The sequence below is a fragment of the Procambarus clarkii genome, chromosome 49, assembly GCF_040958095.1.
Source record: "Procambarus clarkii isolate CNS0578487 chromosome 49, FALCON_Pclarkii_2.0, whole genome shotgun sequence".
Taxonomy (NCBI): domain Eukaryota; kingdom Metazoa; phylum Arthropoda; class Malacostraca; order Decapoda; family Cambaridae; genus Procambarus; species Procambarus clarkii.
Window position 1 is genome coordinate 27,771,602 of NC_091198.1, and position 15,475 is coordinate 27,787,076.

The following is a 15,475-nucleotide window of genomic DNA, read 5'->3' on the forward strand; positions in this document are numbered from 1 at the left end:
CTTAGATAAGATTTCGGAAAGACACTCCTCTTGTGGTTGTTGACAGCGTGTTGATGATGGTAGAAGCACTAATTTGATCTCCATAACACTTCGTCCAAGAGAAATTATAGGAGCCGAACTCGCTCCAAGTGTGTCTGAAGGTGTGCAAGATTGTTAAATGTATTAGATTTGTTGTTAAAAGTTACTAAATAAATGGAATCTTTATTTTATGTGTTGCTTGGCAGTATACTAAAACTTTAGATAAGACGAGTTTTCTAGTGTTTATATCAGCAGTTTTAATTATTACACTGCGTGACTTTAGATGATGTATTGAATAGATGGCCGTAACCCTGATCTGGATGGTACTTGTGGGTCTCCTAGCAATGGGTATAGACTCTGAAGAACACTACACTTTCAATACTCTTCACAATGAGACTGGATCCCTCGCCAACGTCTCTACTAACACCTCTACAAAACGTCAGAGGGACGTGGGGTGAGTAGATCTCCCAGCTCCGTAATTACTAAATTGTACCGTTATTGTGAACACTAAAAAAAAAAAAAAAAAAAAAAACTTCTTCCCCTAAGCCTCGTGTGTCCTTCAACGTGAAGAGAGCTACAGATAAACTAACCGCCGTCGCTCACGTTCATTTTCAGGTAAGACTCGATAATTTGAGTCTTGATAGGTCTAGCAGTGTACTGTAACAGAATTTGTTAAAATGTACGCTACTTGCGTTTCAGTTGATGAAAATGTAATTTATTTGTGGCATTTATACACACGCTACAGGGACTTTAACTTGCAAAATCTTCGTACCACTAGAGTAAAATAAGGGGGGGGGGGGGTTTCTTTAATGAGGTTAGCTGAAAAGGTTAAACAAAATTAAAACCTACTGTATAATGCACGGTAAGTTTGTATACTTGCACCACTTGACTCCTCTTAAGTTTAAACCCAAGACGGTGTAGTATTATTCCCTAAACTAGTAAATTAGGTGTTACCCCTCTACCTTCCCCCCCCCCCCTTGTTTATGGTCAACAGTCCTTACCTGCAGCTCTTGATAGAAACATTATAAACTGTTCTGCATTTAAACGTCTCTAGACTAGTCACATTCTGTCCTAGACTTCTCAAATTATTCTAAGACTATAAATTTTTAATATAATTATTGAACTTCCTAGATATTCTAGAGGAAACAATAGTTAACTTCCTTTACTACAGGAAGTGGTGACCAACACAGGAGGCGGTTGGGACAATACAACCAGCGAGTTCGTAGTTCCTGTTGCAGGACGTTATTTATTCATTTTCGGCGCTATTAGTGACCAGACCAGCAACTTTGCGTGAGTAGCAAACGCCCAACGTTATGAAGTGCTGAAACGAATAAGTGTGCATACAATATTATTTCAAATTTACACATGTTTGCAGACTGTCTTTGACCAACAATGGCGTGAATAGGGCGACTGCTTACGCGACAACCACCACCTTGGAATACGCCTCCACCTCGGTGACCCTGGACCTCTACACACTTGACAGGATATACTTACAGTTGCAGCAGGGCAGGATACACGAAAGGCCGGGCGAAGAAACCTTTACAACCTTCGTGGGTTATCTTCTCGTCCCCTGGTAAAAGTCTGTTTGATGTGAGGTGCCTTTATTCCGATTAAATTAATTTGTGCCTTGTGTTAATTTTACTAAGTTCGTTCCCATTGCTTGTTTATCCTGTATCGCTAGTGCTCAAATCTTTAGCAAAGTTTCAAATGAAACTTGGAGGGGAACTGGGCTGAAGTTCATAAAGATCTTGTATGTATGAATAGAATGCTTAAACATTAAACTACTGTAACTAATTGATCATGTCTTGACGCAAGTTAACCATATGTAATGCTAACTAGTCGGTCTTTCATGTTTCCCAATGTAAAGAAAAATAGTTAGTCTTTACTCTAACCTACAAAGGCCCCAATAGTGGGCAGTACATCTAAATCGCGAGCCGTTAACATTTTCTAGTAAAATTTGTCTTTGTATAACAAGTACGAACGAAATCCTACCTACTCTGTAGGATGAAGAGTTGGGTCAACATGCGTGACTCTTCCAAAACTAAAAGAAACGTAACTTGTGTGAATAAATCCACAAGGGCCATGACGAGGATTCGATCCTGCGTCTGGGAGCATCCCAAACACTGCCTTAATTTACTGAGCTACGACAGGGTAAAAGCACTGGAACCTAGGTTCTACTGAAGTTGCTGGATCCCATAACCTCTCAGAGGCACAAACCAGGATTTTACAAAACTCCCCCTTGCACCTGAGCCATGTCAATAGGCAGTTAGGCCTGCCATAGAAGAGGGATATGTCAATAGGCCTGCCTCCCCTAAGGCAGTGTCTGGGATGCTCCCGAACGCAGGTTCGAATCCTCGTCACGGCCCTTGTGGATCTGTTCATTTGATGCATCACGTTACTGTGATTGTGTAATAGTAACTTGTATATTCTTTCCCCCTCGCTATTTCTTCCCCCCCCCCCACCCCTATTCCTTGCTCAACACTACATTTGAGCATGCTTACTGGGATCCAGAGGAGCCTCCCTAGTAGTTTAAAGAACGATAAAATGCAAGGAACTTTTACATTAAAACTTGGCTATACCCAGCCACATGTTGCTGTGGCTCGGCTATGTGTGGGAGTTTGAAACACGGCACCTGTCCTTCCCACAATTCCCCACTCCACCTCGTCCTCCCCCGCCACCCCATTCCAATGTGTTCGAAAGTGATATGATCCCATCACTGAAAAAAAATAAGAATAAACTTCAGGGGGGGGGGGCAGAGTTGGAGGGAACAAACTATACAAAAGAAATAAATTATATTGTGACACGGCTCAATGACTATGTAATCTCGAAAGAAATGATTAAAAAAAAAATTCTAAATTTAACCAAGCAATCGGAAAGGTTGAAATGGCATAGAAATATGGTGCCTTCTTTTGATAACTTACTTACTTACTTAGTCCCGCTTCGTGGGCCAAATACTTGTTATCTCCTGCCTCTTGATTCTGCGCCTCTTGACGATTTCTCCCTTCATAGGCACATTGTTGATTCGTGGACGGCCGTCACCTTCAACCCCACTTGTCTCGGTACATGTGTCGTTCCTGCTCCTCTTCAGGATGCAGCTTCCCACTCGGCTGCCTTATCCTGCCTTGGCGAGATCCCTGTTCAGGTCTCAAAGAACGCTCGGTTGAAGGCCAGTGTTGGCACTGTTTCCTCCCGCCCCAATGTTGCGACCGGTGTTCGGAATCTGCAGGACTACCACGATGATAATCGGCATATCCTTGATGCCCAAGGCCATTCTGTCCTCCAGGTACTGTTTTTACTAGTCCCTCTCGTGGTCGTCGCCGTCAACCCTTTGGGTAGGGAAGATTTCCTTTGATGGTAGGACCCTTCCATCCTCTGTCATTCTTGCTGGTGCAGACCCCCTCCCAATCCGGCCCGTTGGCGCCGTGAGAAGGGCTTAGTAGACGGCTGCCGAAGTGTGATGCTCCACGGGACAGTCCTCTGTCCTTTTCTAGCCTTGTGCTCCTGCTGCCATCCTCTCCAATTGTGCTGAGCATCTTTTCCTTTTCCTTTGTTTAGTTTTTCTTCCCCCTCTTCTCCTATCTGCTTGCCGTTTCCTGCCGACCTTTTGCTTGTTTTGGTTATTCCCTTGGACTTCTTCTATTTTGACGGGTGCTTGAGGAGGCATACTCTTGCACCCGTAGAACTGTAGTACCCGACGTCGAGAGCGAGGGGAACCTTTTATTGTCAATCCCCCTTTCGTCACTGAACCCGATCTCGACGGACTGTCGGTTTCTTAAGGTGGCGTTTGTGGGGCGTATACTCACGACGCACCCCTAGGAGGCCCCGACAAGATCGGCGATAGCTTCTTGTTGGGTGTCCTGCCTCTAATAGTGGCTCCATGGTGGGTGTGGGGGCACATTCGTGAGTGAATTCTTCTTTTCGTCAAGATGATAACCCCTGTTTCGGCTGCTTCTGGCTTACCTTCTCAGGCTCGTGGGGTGGGCGACCAAGCCCCCGAGTCGGTCCGTATTGGAAGACCGGGCTCTGTAGCCTCCGCTGCATTGGGCCCCGACCTTGCTCCTCCTTTGGCCTCTCTGACTCCTTCCCCTGGCCCCCCTCCCTCCTCTGTGGTTGGGTCGAGACCCAAGCCCCCAGTGGTGACTACCTCGTCCCCTGGCGCGGCTCCTTCTCTAGTTGTAACTACTGCGCCTTTTAACCCCTCTCTCTCTGGGGGTTCTCACCGCCGTCCTCGTCACGGCCGCCCTCGCTCGCTTCCTTCCAGTTCTGCTACCTATCAAGCCTTGTTTGGTCCCGCTTCGTGGGCCAAATATTTTGATCTCCTCCCTCTTGATTCTGCGCCTCCTGACGATTTCTCCCTCCATCGACATCTCATTGATTCCGTGGATGCCTCCATTACTTTCAACCCCACTCGTCTCGGTACACGTGTCGTTGCTGCTCCTTCTCAGGATGCTGCTTCCCGCTTGGCTGCCTTATCCTGCCTTGGCGAGACCCCCGTTCGGGTCTCGAAGAACGCTCAGTTGAATGCCAGTGTTGGCACTATTTTGCTCCCGCCCCATGTTGCGACCGGTGTTCGGGACCTGCGCGACTGCCACGACGATATTCGACATATCCTCGCTGCCCAGGGCCATTCTATTCTCCAGGTGGACACGTTTACTCGTCCCCCTCGTGGTAGTCGCCGTCAACCCCTCCGGGTTGTGAAGATTACCTTTGATGGTAGGACCCTTCCACCCTCTGTCATTCTTGCTGGTGCCAGGTGCTCTGTCCAGGAGTACATTCCTTCTCCTCGGCTCTGCAACAAGTGCTGGAGGTTTGGGCATGGTGCCCTCCGCTGCTCCGGGACTGTCTCTCTCTGTCCTTTGTGTGGTGGCGAAGGTCGCTCTAAGTCGGAGTGCACTTCTCCCCAGGCTCGTTGCCTCAACTGCGGTGAGGCCCATCCTACCTTCTCCCGTGCGTGTGTCCATTACAAGCTTGAGGCAGCCGTCCTCAACCTGAAGCACCGGGAGCGTTTATCTTTTCCTGAGGCGAGGCGCCAGGTTCGCCGGCTCCCGCCTTATGCTAATATCTCTTATGCTCGCGTGTTGCGCTCTTCCTCTCTCGTCCTTCCCGCCTTCCTCAGACTCACAACCGTTTCCGGGCCTTGGACCCTGATGCGCCCACTGCCCCCTCCTCTGTTCCTTTGGGTTCTCTCCCGAAGGATCCTCCTCCTGGTCCTCTGTCTGGGGTTCCCCTTCCTTCTACCCGGTCTGTCGTGTCTTCTGTGTCTGCTTCCTCGTCCCCCTCCGATCCTCCTTCCCACCCTCTTCCTCCATCTATCGGCTCTTCCCACCGCCTGTCGGTGCGGGCGGATGTCCATCGCTCTCCTAACGGCCGTCGTGTGTGCTCTCGTTCGGCTTCTCCTGTTGAGACACTGGAATCCGTTGCCCGGTACGTAGTTGCTGGGACACCGGTCTCTTTAAGTCAGAAGCGTAAGCCTGGCTCTCCTTCCTCTTCCCCGGCGGGTAAGAAGGCTTCGCTTTCTTCCTCAGCTCCTCCTTCTGGCTCTGTTGCTCCTTCCCCTCCCGTTTCAGTGCTTGCGCCCCCTGTTCCTGCTATGGAGGTTTCTTTGGCCCCTGCTTCCCTTTCGGTTGCTGCTCTTGCTGGGGTGCGCTCCCCTCTTTCTACTCCCCCTCTTCCTGCTGCTGTCCTTGACTGCTTCTCTCCGTTGTCTCCTCCTTCTCCTCCTCCGGACCCTGCCCGCCCACCTCTGATCTGTTCTCCCGTTTCCTTCCCTCCGTCTTTGCATAGTTTACCCATGCCCCCTAACCCTGACTTTGCTGACCCTGATCCCGACCCTGATATTCCTTAACGTGCTCTGTTGCTCTCTCGCCTTTGTTTTTTCCTTGTTCTCTGTTTTTGTCCTTTCTCTTCTCGTCGTTGTCCATTCTTCAATGGAACGTTCGAGGTTATTACGCCAATTTCCTCGAACTCCAACTTCTGATTTCGCGGTTTTCGCCCCTTTGTGTCTGTCTCCAGGAGCCAATGCTTGGTGCTCGTCCTGGTCGTTTTCGTGGCTATTCCTTTCTCTCCCCCCCCCCCAAGCCATTGCTGGGGCTTCTAATTCTTCTGCTCTATTGATTCGGGCTGATGTTCCCTTTGTTCCTTTACTTTTTCCTTCGCCTCTCCATTGTTCTGCTGCTCGTATCTTTGTGGGGAAATGGTACACAGTTTGTTCCATTTATCTCCCCCGAGTGTCCCGCTCTCTCTTCCTGATTTGAAACACCACCTAGACTCCTTGCCGGAGCCTGTGCTCCTGCTGGGTGACTTCAATTGTCGTCATTCTCTTTGGGGTGATGTTCTGACGAATACCCAGGGTCGCCTCCTTGAGCCGTTTCTCCTCTCTTCTTCCCTGTCTCTTCTGAATTCTGGTGAGCCCACTCATTTGGACTCTCGGACTCGCACCCTTTCTTGTCTTGATCTTTCTCTCTGCTCTTCTTCTCTTTACTTAGATTTCACGTGGCAGGTTCTTGATGACCTCCATGGAAGTGATCATTTCCCCATCCTTGTTTCCTTTTTCTCTTTTCGCCCTTCCCTCTCTTTCCCTAGGTGGCAGTTTGCTAAGGCAGACTGGACCCTATTTACCCTCAGTGCTGCTCTCTCTGACCTCTCCCTTCTGCCTCTCTCTCGCGCTCTCCTCCTTTTTCATGACACTGTCTTCAACCTGCCCTCCGCTCTATTCCTCGCTCTTCCTCTCGGGGTCCACGGAAGTGCGTTCCCTGGTGGAATGCGGACTGTGCTCGGGCTGTCCGCTGTAAGCGTGCAGCCTGGAAGAGGCACCGCCATAGGCAGACGACCGATTCTTTTCTTTTCTTTCGGAAAGCGAGTGCGGTGGCCCGTAGGGCCATCCGTACGGCTAAACGTGAATGTTGGGCATCTTGTGTCTCAACAATTACGTCCGAGACCCCTCTGGCCCAGATCTGGAAGCGTATCCGCAAGATAGCGGGTAAGTTCGTTCCCGATGTTTCACCGGTCCTTCACCTCCGTGATACTCTTGTGGCGGACCCGTTGCAGGTCGCTTCCGAACTGGGTTCCCACTTTTCTTCTGTTAGCTCTGGTCTTCATCTTCCCCAATCTTTCTTCTTCGTAAACCTGTCCTTGAGTCTCGTCCTTTAGATTTCTGCACTCATCTTCAGCTTCCCTATAATGATCCCTTCTCTCTCTCTCTGAACTTCGTTCTGCCCTGGCCCTCTGCGGTTCTACGGCGGCGGGCTCCGATGGTATTCATTATGAGATGCTTCGCCATCTCCCTCCGAGCACGTCTCAGTATTTACTGAGTCTGTATAATCGGATCTGGGAGTCGTCGTCAGTCCCTGAGGGCTGGCTCGATGCCGTTGTCCTCCCTGTTCGCAAACCGGGGTCTCTGGGTACTTCCCTAAGGACTTTCGCCCTATTGCTCTCACAAGTTGTCTGCAAACTCTTTGAACGTATGGTTAACGTTCGTCTGATGTGGTTCCTGGAACACCATCACCTCTCTCCCTTCTCAATTTGGTTTCCGCAAGTGCCGCAGCACGACAGATGTCCTGGTGAACTTGGAGGTCTATATTCGTACTGCTTTTGCTGCGAAGACCTCCGTTGTTGCCGTCCTTTTTGACCTAGAAAAGGCTTACGACACCACTTGGCGTTATCATATCCTATCTCAACTTCATTTTTTTGGCCTTCGTGGTCATCTCCCTCTCTTTCTCCGCAGCTTCCTCTCTCGTCGTTCCTTTCGGGTGCGCCTTGGTACTGCTCTCTCTCCCTCTTTTCAGCAATACGAAGGTGTGCCCCAGGGTAGTGTTCTGAGCACTACTCTTTTTCTGGTTGCCCTCAATGGTCTTCTTTCCTCTCTTCCTTCTGGTGTCTTCTCCGCTCTCTATGTCGATGATCTTACCCTTTGTTGTCAGGGTGATGATTCGCCTCTCCTTCAACGCCGGCTTCAACTTGCAATTGATGCCGTGTCGTCTTGGGCCACAGGTCATGGCTTCAAGTTCTCTACTTCTAAGACTTGTGCCATGACTTTTACGCGGAAACGGGTTGTTCTTCGTCCCTCTTTGTCACTTTATGGTCATCCCCTTGAATACAAAGATTCGCGAAGCTTTTGGGGTTATTCCTTGACACTCGTTTGTCTTGGTCTCCCATATCTCTTACCTCCGTGTTGAGTGCTCTAAGGCCCTTACCCTCCTTCGGGTCTTGTCCCATACTTCTTGGGGGGCAGATAGGCGCACTCTCCTTGCTTTACATTCCTCTCTCGTCCTGTCTAAGCTCGATTATGGTTGCCCTGCTTACTCGTCTGCTTCTCCTTCTACTCTTCGCCGTCTTGATGCTTTGCACCATACTGGGTTGCGCCTCAGTTCTGGTGCCTTTCGTTCGACTCCCATCCTTAGCTTGTATGTTGACACTGGCTTCCTGTCTCTCCAGGACCGCCGTGATCGCTACTGTCTTCGCTATCTTGCGCGGTCCTTGCAACATCCTTCCTCTCGCCTCTGTCGTGCTTTAACTTTTACCCCTCCTGCGGTTCCTGTTCCTCTTCACCACCTCCCTCTTTCTGTCCGGTTATCTCGCCTACAAGATTCTCTCTCCGTTCGTATTTCTGATGTTTCTCCTCGTGTTGTTCCTTCGTTGCCCCCGTGGAGGGTCCCTCTTCCGCGGTTTTGTACTTCCTTGACCGGTATCACTAAAGTAAGTAAGTAATTATCAAAAGAAGGCACCAAACCGGGAAGGCTATGTAGCACCATCAAAGACGCAAAATAATCAGAGGGCGCTAAATATCACCAAGGATGCCAATACGAGAACAAAAACGCATAAGGCGAACGATATCAAAAGTATCCGAGTCACCAAGAATTCTATCGAGGGACAGGTGACCGCGAGGGGCGGTCGGAAAGCAAGACATACGCTCGTCCTGGAAGTCAGTACATTCAAGAAGGACATGCACGACCGTAAGAGGGACAATGCAACTAGGACAATAAGGAGCAGGGCGGCGCTCCATCAAGTGACCATGGGTTAAGCGAGTATGGCCAATACGCAACCTCGCCAGAGCTGTTTCCCACCGCCGGTTACGGTGGAAGGAGGACTGCCACGGGAAACACAACATTTAAGAGTACGTAGCTTGTTACCAGTAACAGACAACCAAGAAGCCTGCCAACGGGTAAGGACTGAGGAATGGATAACCGGGTAAAAGTCGGAATACGGAATGCCCTTACGAGAGATAGGACAAGAGCGGACATCTTCCTTGGCGGCAGCATCCGCACGCTCATTTAAAGACACACCAATATGGCTGGGAACCCAACAAAACTAAACCGACTTAAATTTACTGTGAACGAGAAACAGCCAATGCTGGATCTCGACAACCACTGGATGCACTGGATTAAAGGACCCGAGAGCCATGGGCACTGCGAGAGTCAACAACAACTACAAAGGAAGACTGACAACGAGAAAGTAGGAGACGAAGAGCATAGAGAATAGCATAAAGTTCCGCTGTAAAGATGCTAGTCTCCGGAGGCAAGCGACACATATAAGTGCGATCAGGAAAAACAACAGAGTAGCCAACACCGTCCGCTGACTTAGACCCATCGGTGAAGACAGAAACGGAGCGGGAGTGAGAAAAGTGCTCAAGGAAAAGGCGTTTTAGAACCATAGGAGGGGTAAAAGCTTTAGTGATACGGGTCAAGGATGTACAAAACCGCGGAAGAGGGACCCTCCACGGGGCAAAGAAGGAACAACACGAGGAGAAACATCAGAAATACGAACGGAAAGAGAATCCTGCAGGCGTGATAACCGGACAGAAAGAGGGAGGTGGTGAAGAGGAACAGGAACCGCAGGAGGGGTAAAAGTTAAAGCACGACAGAGGCGAGAGGAAGGATGTTGCAAGGACCGCGCAAGATAGCGAAGACAGTAGCGATCACGGCGGTCCTGGAGAGACAGGAAGCCAGTGTCAACATACAAGCTAAGGACGGGAGTCGAACGAAAGGCACCAGAACTGAGGCGCAACCCAGTATGGTGCAAAGCATCAAGACGGCGAAGAGTAGAAGGAGAAGCAGACGAGTAAGCAGGGCAACCATAATCGAGCTTAGACAGGACGAGAGAGGAATGTAAAGCAAGGAGAGTGCGCCTATCTGCCCCCCAAGAAGTATGGGACAAGACCCGAAGGAGGGTAAGGGCCTTAGAGCACTCAACACGGAGGTAAGAGATATGGGGAGACCAAGACAAACGAGTGTCAAGGAATAACCCCAAAAGCTTCGCGGAATCTTTGTATTCAAGGGGATGACCATAAAGTGACAAAGAGGGACGAAGAACAACCCGTTTCCGCGTAAATGTCATGGCACAAGTCTTAGAAGTAGAGAACTTGAAGCCATGATCAGTGGCCCAAGACGACACGGCATCAATTGCAAGTTGAAGCCGGCGTTGAAGGAGAGGCGAATCATCACCCTGACAACAAAGGGTAAGATCATCGACATAGAGAGCGGAGAAGACACCAGAAGGAAGAGAGGAAAGAAGACCATTGAGGGCAACCAGAAAAAGAGTAGTGCTCAGAACACTACCCTGGGGCACACCTTCGTATTGCTGAAAAGAGGGAGAGAGAGCGGTACCAAGGCGCACCCGAAAGGAACGACGAGAGAGGAAGCTGCGGAGAAAGAGAGGGAGATGACCACGAAGGCCAAAAGAATGAAGTTGAGATAGGATATGATAACGCCAAGTGGTGTCGTAAGCCTTTTCCAGGACAAAAAGGACGGCAACAACGGAGTCTTCGCAGCAAAAGCAGTACGAATATAGACCTCCAAGTTCACCAGGACATCTGTCGTGCTGCGGCACTTGCGGAAACCAAATTGAGAAGGGGAGGTGGTGATGGTGTTCCAGGAACCACATCAGACGAACGTTAACCATACGTTCAAAGAGTTTGCAGACACAACTTGTGAGAGCAATAGGGCGAAAGTCCTTAGGGGAAGTACCCAGAGACCCCGGTTTGCGAACAGGGAGGACAACGGCATCGAGCCAGTCCTCAGGGACTGACGACGACTCCCAGATCCGATTATACAGACTCGGTAAATACTGAGACGTGCTCGGAGGGAGATGGCGAAGCATCTCATAATGAATACCATCGGAGCCCGCCGCCGTAGAACCGCAGAGGGCCAGGGCAGAACGAAGTTCAGAGAGAGAGAAGGGATCATTATAGGGAAGCTGAAGACGAGTGCAGAAATCTAAAGGACGAGACTCAAGGACAGGTTTACGAAGAAGGAAAGATTGGGGAAGATGAAGACCAGAGCTAACAGAAGAAAAGTGGGAACCCAGTTCGGAAGCGACCTGCAACGGGTCCGCCACAAGAGTATCATGGAGGTGAAGGACCGGTGAAACATCGGGAACGAACTTACCCGCTATCTTGCGGATACGCTTCCAGATCTGGGCCAGAGGGGTTTCGGACGTAATTGTTGAGACATAAGATGCCCAACATTCACGTTTAGCCGTACGGATGGCCCTACGGGCCACTGCACTCGCTTTCCGAAAGAAAAGAAAAGAATCGGTCGTCTGCCTACGGCGGTGCCTCTTCCAGGTTGCACGCTTACAGCGGACAGCCCGAGCACAGTCCGCATTCCACCAGGGAACGCACTTCCGTGGACCCGAGAGGAAGAGCGAGGAATAGAGCGGAGGGCAGCGTTGAAGACAGTGTCATGAAAAAGGAGGAGAGCGCGAGAGAGAGGCAGAAGGGAGAGGTCAGAGAGAGCAGCACTGAGGGTAAATAGGGTCCAGTCTGCCTTAGCAAACTGCCACCTAGGGAAAGAGAGGGAAGGGCGAAAAGAGAAAAAGGAAACAAGGATGGGGAAATGATCACTCCAGGAGGTCATCAAGAACCTGCCACGTGAAATCTAATAAAGAGAAGAAGAGCAGAGAGAAAGATCAAGACAAGAAAGGGTGCGAGTCCGAGAGTCCAAATGACTGGGCTCATCAGAATTCAGAAGAGACAGGGAAGAAGATAGGAGAAACGGCTCAAGGAGGCGACCCCGGGTATTCGTCAGAACGTCACCCCAAAGAGAAGACAATTGAAGTCACCCAGCAGGAGCACAGGCTCCGGCAAGGAGTCTAGGTGGTGTTTCAAATCAGGAAGAGAGAGCGGGACACTCGGGGGGAGATAAATGGAACAAACTGTGTACCATTTCCCCACAAAGATACGAGCAGCAGAACAATGGAGAGGCGAAGGAAAAAGTAAAGGAACAAAGGGAACATCTGCACGAATCAAGAGAGCAGAAGAATTAGAAGCCCCAGCAATGGCTGGGGGGGGGGGGGAGAGAAAGGAATAGCCACGAAAACGACCAGGACGAGCACCAAGCATTGGCTCCTGGAGACACACAAAGGGGCGAAAACCGCGAAATCAGAAGTTGGAGTTCGAGGAAATTGGCGTAATAACCTCGAACGTTCCATTGAAGAATGGACAACGACGAGAAGAGAAAGGACAAAAACAGAGAACAAGGAAGAAACAAAGGCGAAAGAGCAACAGAGCACGTTAAAGAATATCAGGGTCGGGATCAGGGTCAGCAAAGTCAGGGTTAGGGGGCATGGGTAAACTGAGCAAAGACGGAGGGAAGGAAACGGGAGAACAGATCAGAGGTGGGCGGGCGGGGTCCGGAGGAGGAGGAGGAAGAGGAGGAGACAACGGAGAGGAGTAGGCAAGGACAGCAGTAGGAAGAGGGGGAGTAGAAAGAGGGGAGCGCACCCCAGCAAGAGCAGCAACCGAAAGGGAAGCAGGGGCCAAAGAAACCTCCATAGCAGGAACAGGGGGCGCAACCACTGAAACGGGAGGGGAAGGAGCAACAGAGCCAGAAGTAGGAGCTAAGGAAGAAAGCGAAGCCTTCTTACCCGCCGGGGAAGAGGAAGGAGAGGAGCCAGGCTTACGCTTCTGACTTAAAGAGACAGGTGTCCCAGCAACTACGTACCGGGCAACGGATTCCAGTGTCTCAACAGGAGAAGCCGAACGAGAGCACACACGACGGCCATTAGGAGAGCGATGGACATCCGCCTGCACCGACAGGCGGCGGGGAGAGCCGATAGATGGAGGAAGAGGATGGGAAGGAGGATCGGAGGGGACGAGGAAGAAGACACAGGAGACATGACAGACCGGGTTGAAAGAAGGGGAACCCCAGACAGAGGACCAGGAGGGGGACCCCTCGGGAGAGAACTCAAAGGAACAGAGGAGGGGGCAGTGGGCGTATCAGGGTCCAAGGCCCAGAAACGGTTGAGAGTCTGAGGAAGGGGGGAAGGACGAGGAGAGGAAGAGCGCAACACGCGAGCATAAGAGATGTTAGTATAAGGCGGGAGCCGGCGAACCTGGCGCCTCGCCTCAGGAAAAGACAAACGCTCCCGGTGCTTCAGGTTAAGGACGGCCGCCTCAAGCTTGTAATGGACACAGGCACGGGAGAACGTAGGATGGGCCTCACCGCAGTTGAGGCAGCGAGCTTGGGGAGAAGTGCACTCCGACTTAGGTGACCTTCACTCCCACACAAAGGACAGAGAGAGACAGTCCCAGAGCAGCGGAGGGCACCATGCCCAAACCTCCAGCACTTGTTACAAAGTCGAGGAGAAGGAATATACTCTGGACAGAGCACCTAGCACCAGCAAGAATGACAGAGGATGGAAGGGTCCTACCATCAAAGGTGATCTTCACAACGCGAAGGGGTTGACGGCGACGACCACGAGGGGGACGAGTAAACGAGTCAACCTGGAGGACAGAATGGCCTTGGGCATCAAGGATATGCCGAATATCATCGTGGCAATCCTGCAGATTCCGAACACCGGTTGCAACATGGGGTGGGAGGAGAATAGTGCCAACACTGGAATTCATCTGAACGTTCTTGAGACCCGAACAGGGATCTCGCCAAGGCAAGATAAGGCACCCAAGCGGGAAGCCGCATCCTGAGAAGGAGCAGCAACGACACGTGTACCGAGACGAGTGGGGTTTAAAGTAACACACGCATCCACGGAATCTACAAGATGCCGATGGAGGGAGAAATCGTCAGGAGGCGCAGAATCAAGAGGGAGGAGATCAAAGTATTTGGCCCATGAAGCAGGACCAAACAAGGCCTGATACGCATCAGCACGGGAAGGAATCGAGCGAGTGCGGTTGGGGCGCGAACGGCGTTGAGAACCCCTAGAGAGAGAGAGGGGTCAAAAGGCGCAGTAGTCACAACGAAAGACTTTGCCACACCAGGGGACGAAGTGGTCACCACCGGGGGCTGGAGGCTCGACCCAACCTCAGAGGAGGGAGGGGAGCTGGGGGAAGAAGTCAGGACGGTCAAAGGAGGAGCAAGGTCGGGGCCCAACACAGCGGGAGCTACAGAGCCAGGTCTTCCAATACAGGCCGACTCGGGGGCTTGGTCGCCCACCCCACGAGCCTGAGAGGGTACAACGGAAACATTCAACGACATAGAGACGAAAAGTGACAAATTCATCCACGAATGTGCCCCCATACCCACCATGGAGCCACAATTAGAGGCAGGACACCCAACAGGAAGCTATCGCCGATCATGCCGGGGCCCCCTAGGGGTGCGTCGTGAGTATACGCCCCACAAACGCCACCTTAAGAACCGTCAGTCCGTCGAGATCGGGTTCAGCGACGAAAGGGGGATCAATACAATAAAAGGTTCCCCTCGCTCGAGACGTCGGGTACTACAGTTCTACGGGTGCAAGAGTATGCCTCCTCAAGCACCCGGGCGTCAAAATAGAAGAAGTCCAAAGAAATAATCCAAAACAAGCAAAAGGTCGGCAGGAAACCACAAGCAGATAGTAGAAGAGGGGGGAGAAAAACGAAACATAAGGAAAAGGAAAAGCGATCCGGCACAATTGGAGAAGACAGCAGCAGGAGTGCAAAGCCAGAAAAGGACAGAGGACTGCCCAACGGAGCATCACACTCCGGCAGCCGTCCACCAAGCCCCTCACGACGCCAACGGGCCGGAAGGGGAGGGGGAGGAAAAGGAAAAGGTGCTCAGCAGAATGGGAGAGGACGGCAGCGGGAGCACTAGGCTAGAAAAGGACAGAGGACTGTCCCAAGGAGCATCACACTCTGGCAGCCGCCCAATAAGCCCCCCCTCACGGCAACAACGAGCCGAGCGGGGAGGGGGTGGGAAGCGAGTAATTATCAAAAAAGATGGCACCAAACTGGGAAGGTTATGTAGGGAATTGTGGGAAGGACAGTTTGTGGTTCAAACTCCCACACATAGCCGAGCCACAGCAACACGTGGCTGGGTACAGCCAAGTTTTAATGCAAGTTCCTTGCATTTTATTCTTTAAACTACTAGGGAGGCTCTTCTGGATCCCAGTAAGCATGCTCAAATGTAGGGATGAGCAAGGAAAAAGGGGGGGGGTTAATGGCGAGGGTGTAAGACTATACAAGTTACCATTACACACAGATCTCACTAACATGAGCATCAAATAAATCCAGAAGGGCCGTGACGAGGAT

General features: G+C 51.1%; 1 long non-coding RNA gene across 1 annotated transcript; it reads left to right on the forward strand.

Moving 5' to 3' along the window:
- Window positions 1–563: 563 nt before the first annotated feature.
- On the forward strand, window positions 564–1,812 carry LOC138351239 (uncharacterized). The gene is made up of 3 exons (XR_011222383.1): window positions 564–633; window positions 1,190–1,308; window positions 1,394–1,812. It is a non-coding gene; the product is annotated as an uncharacterized lncRNA (long non-coding RNA).
- The last annotated feature ends 13,663 nt before the right edge of the window (window positions 1,813–15,475 follow it).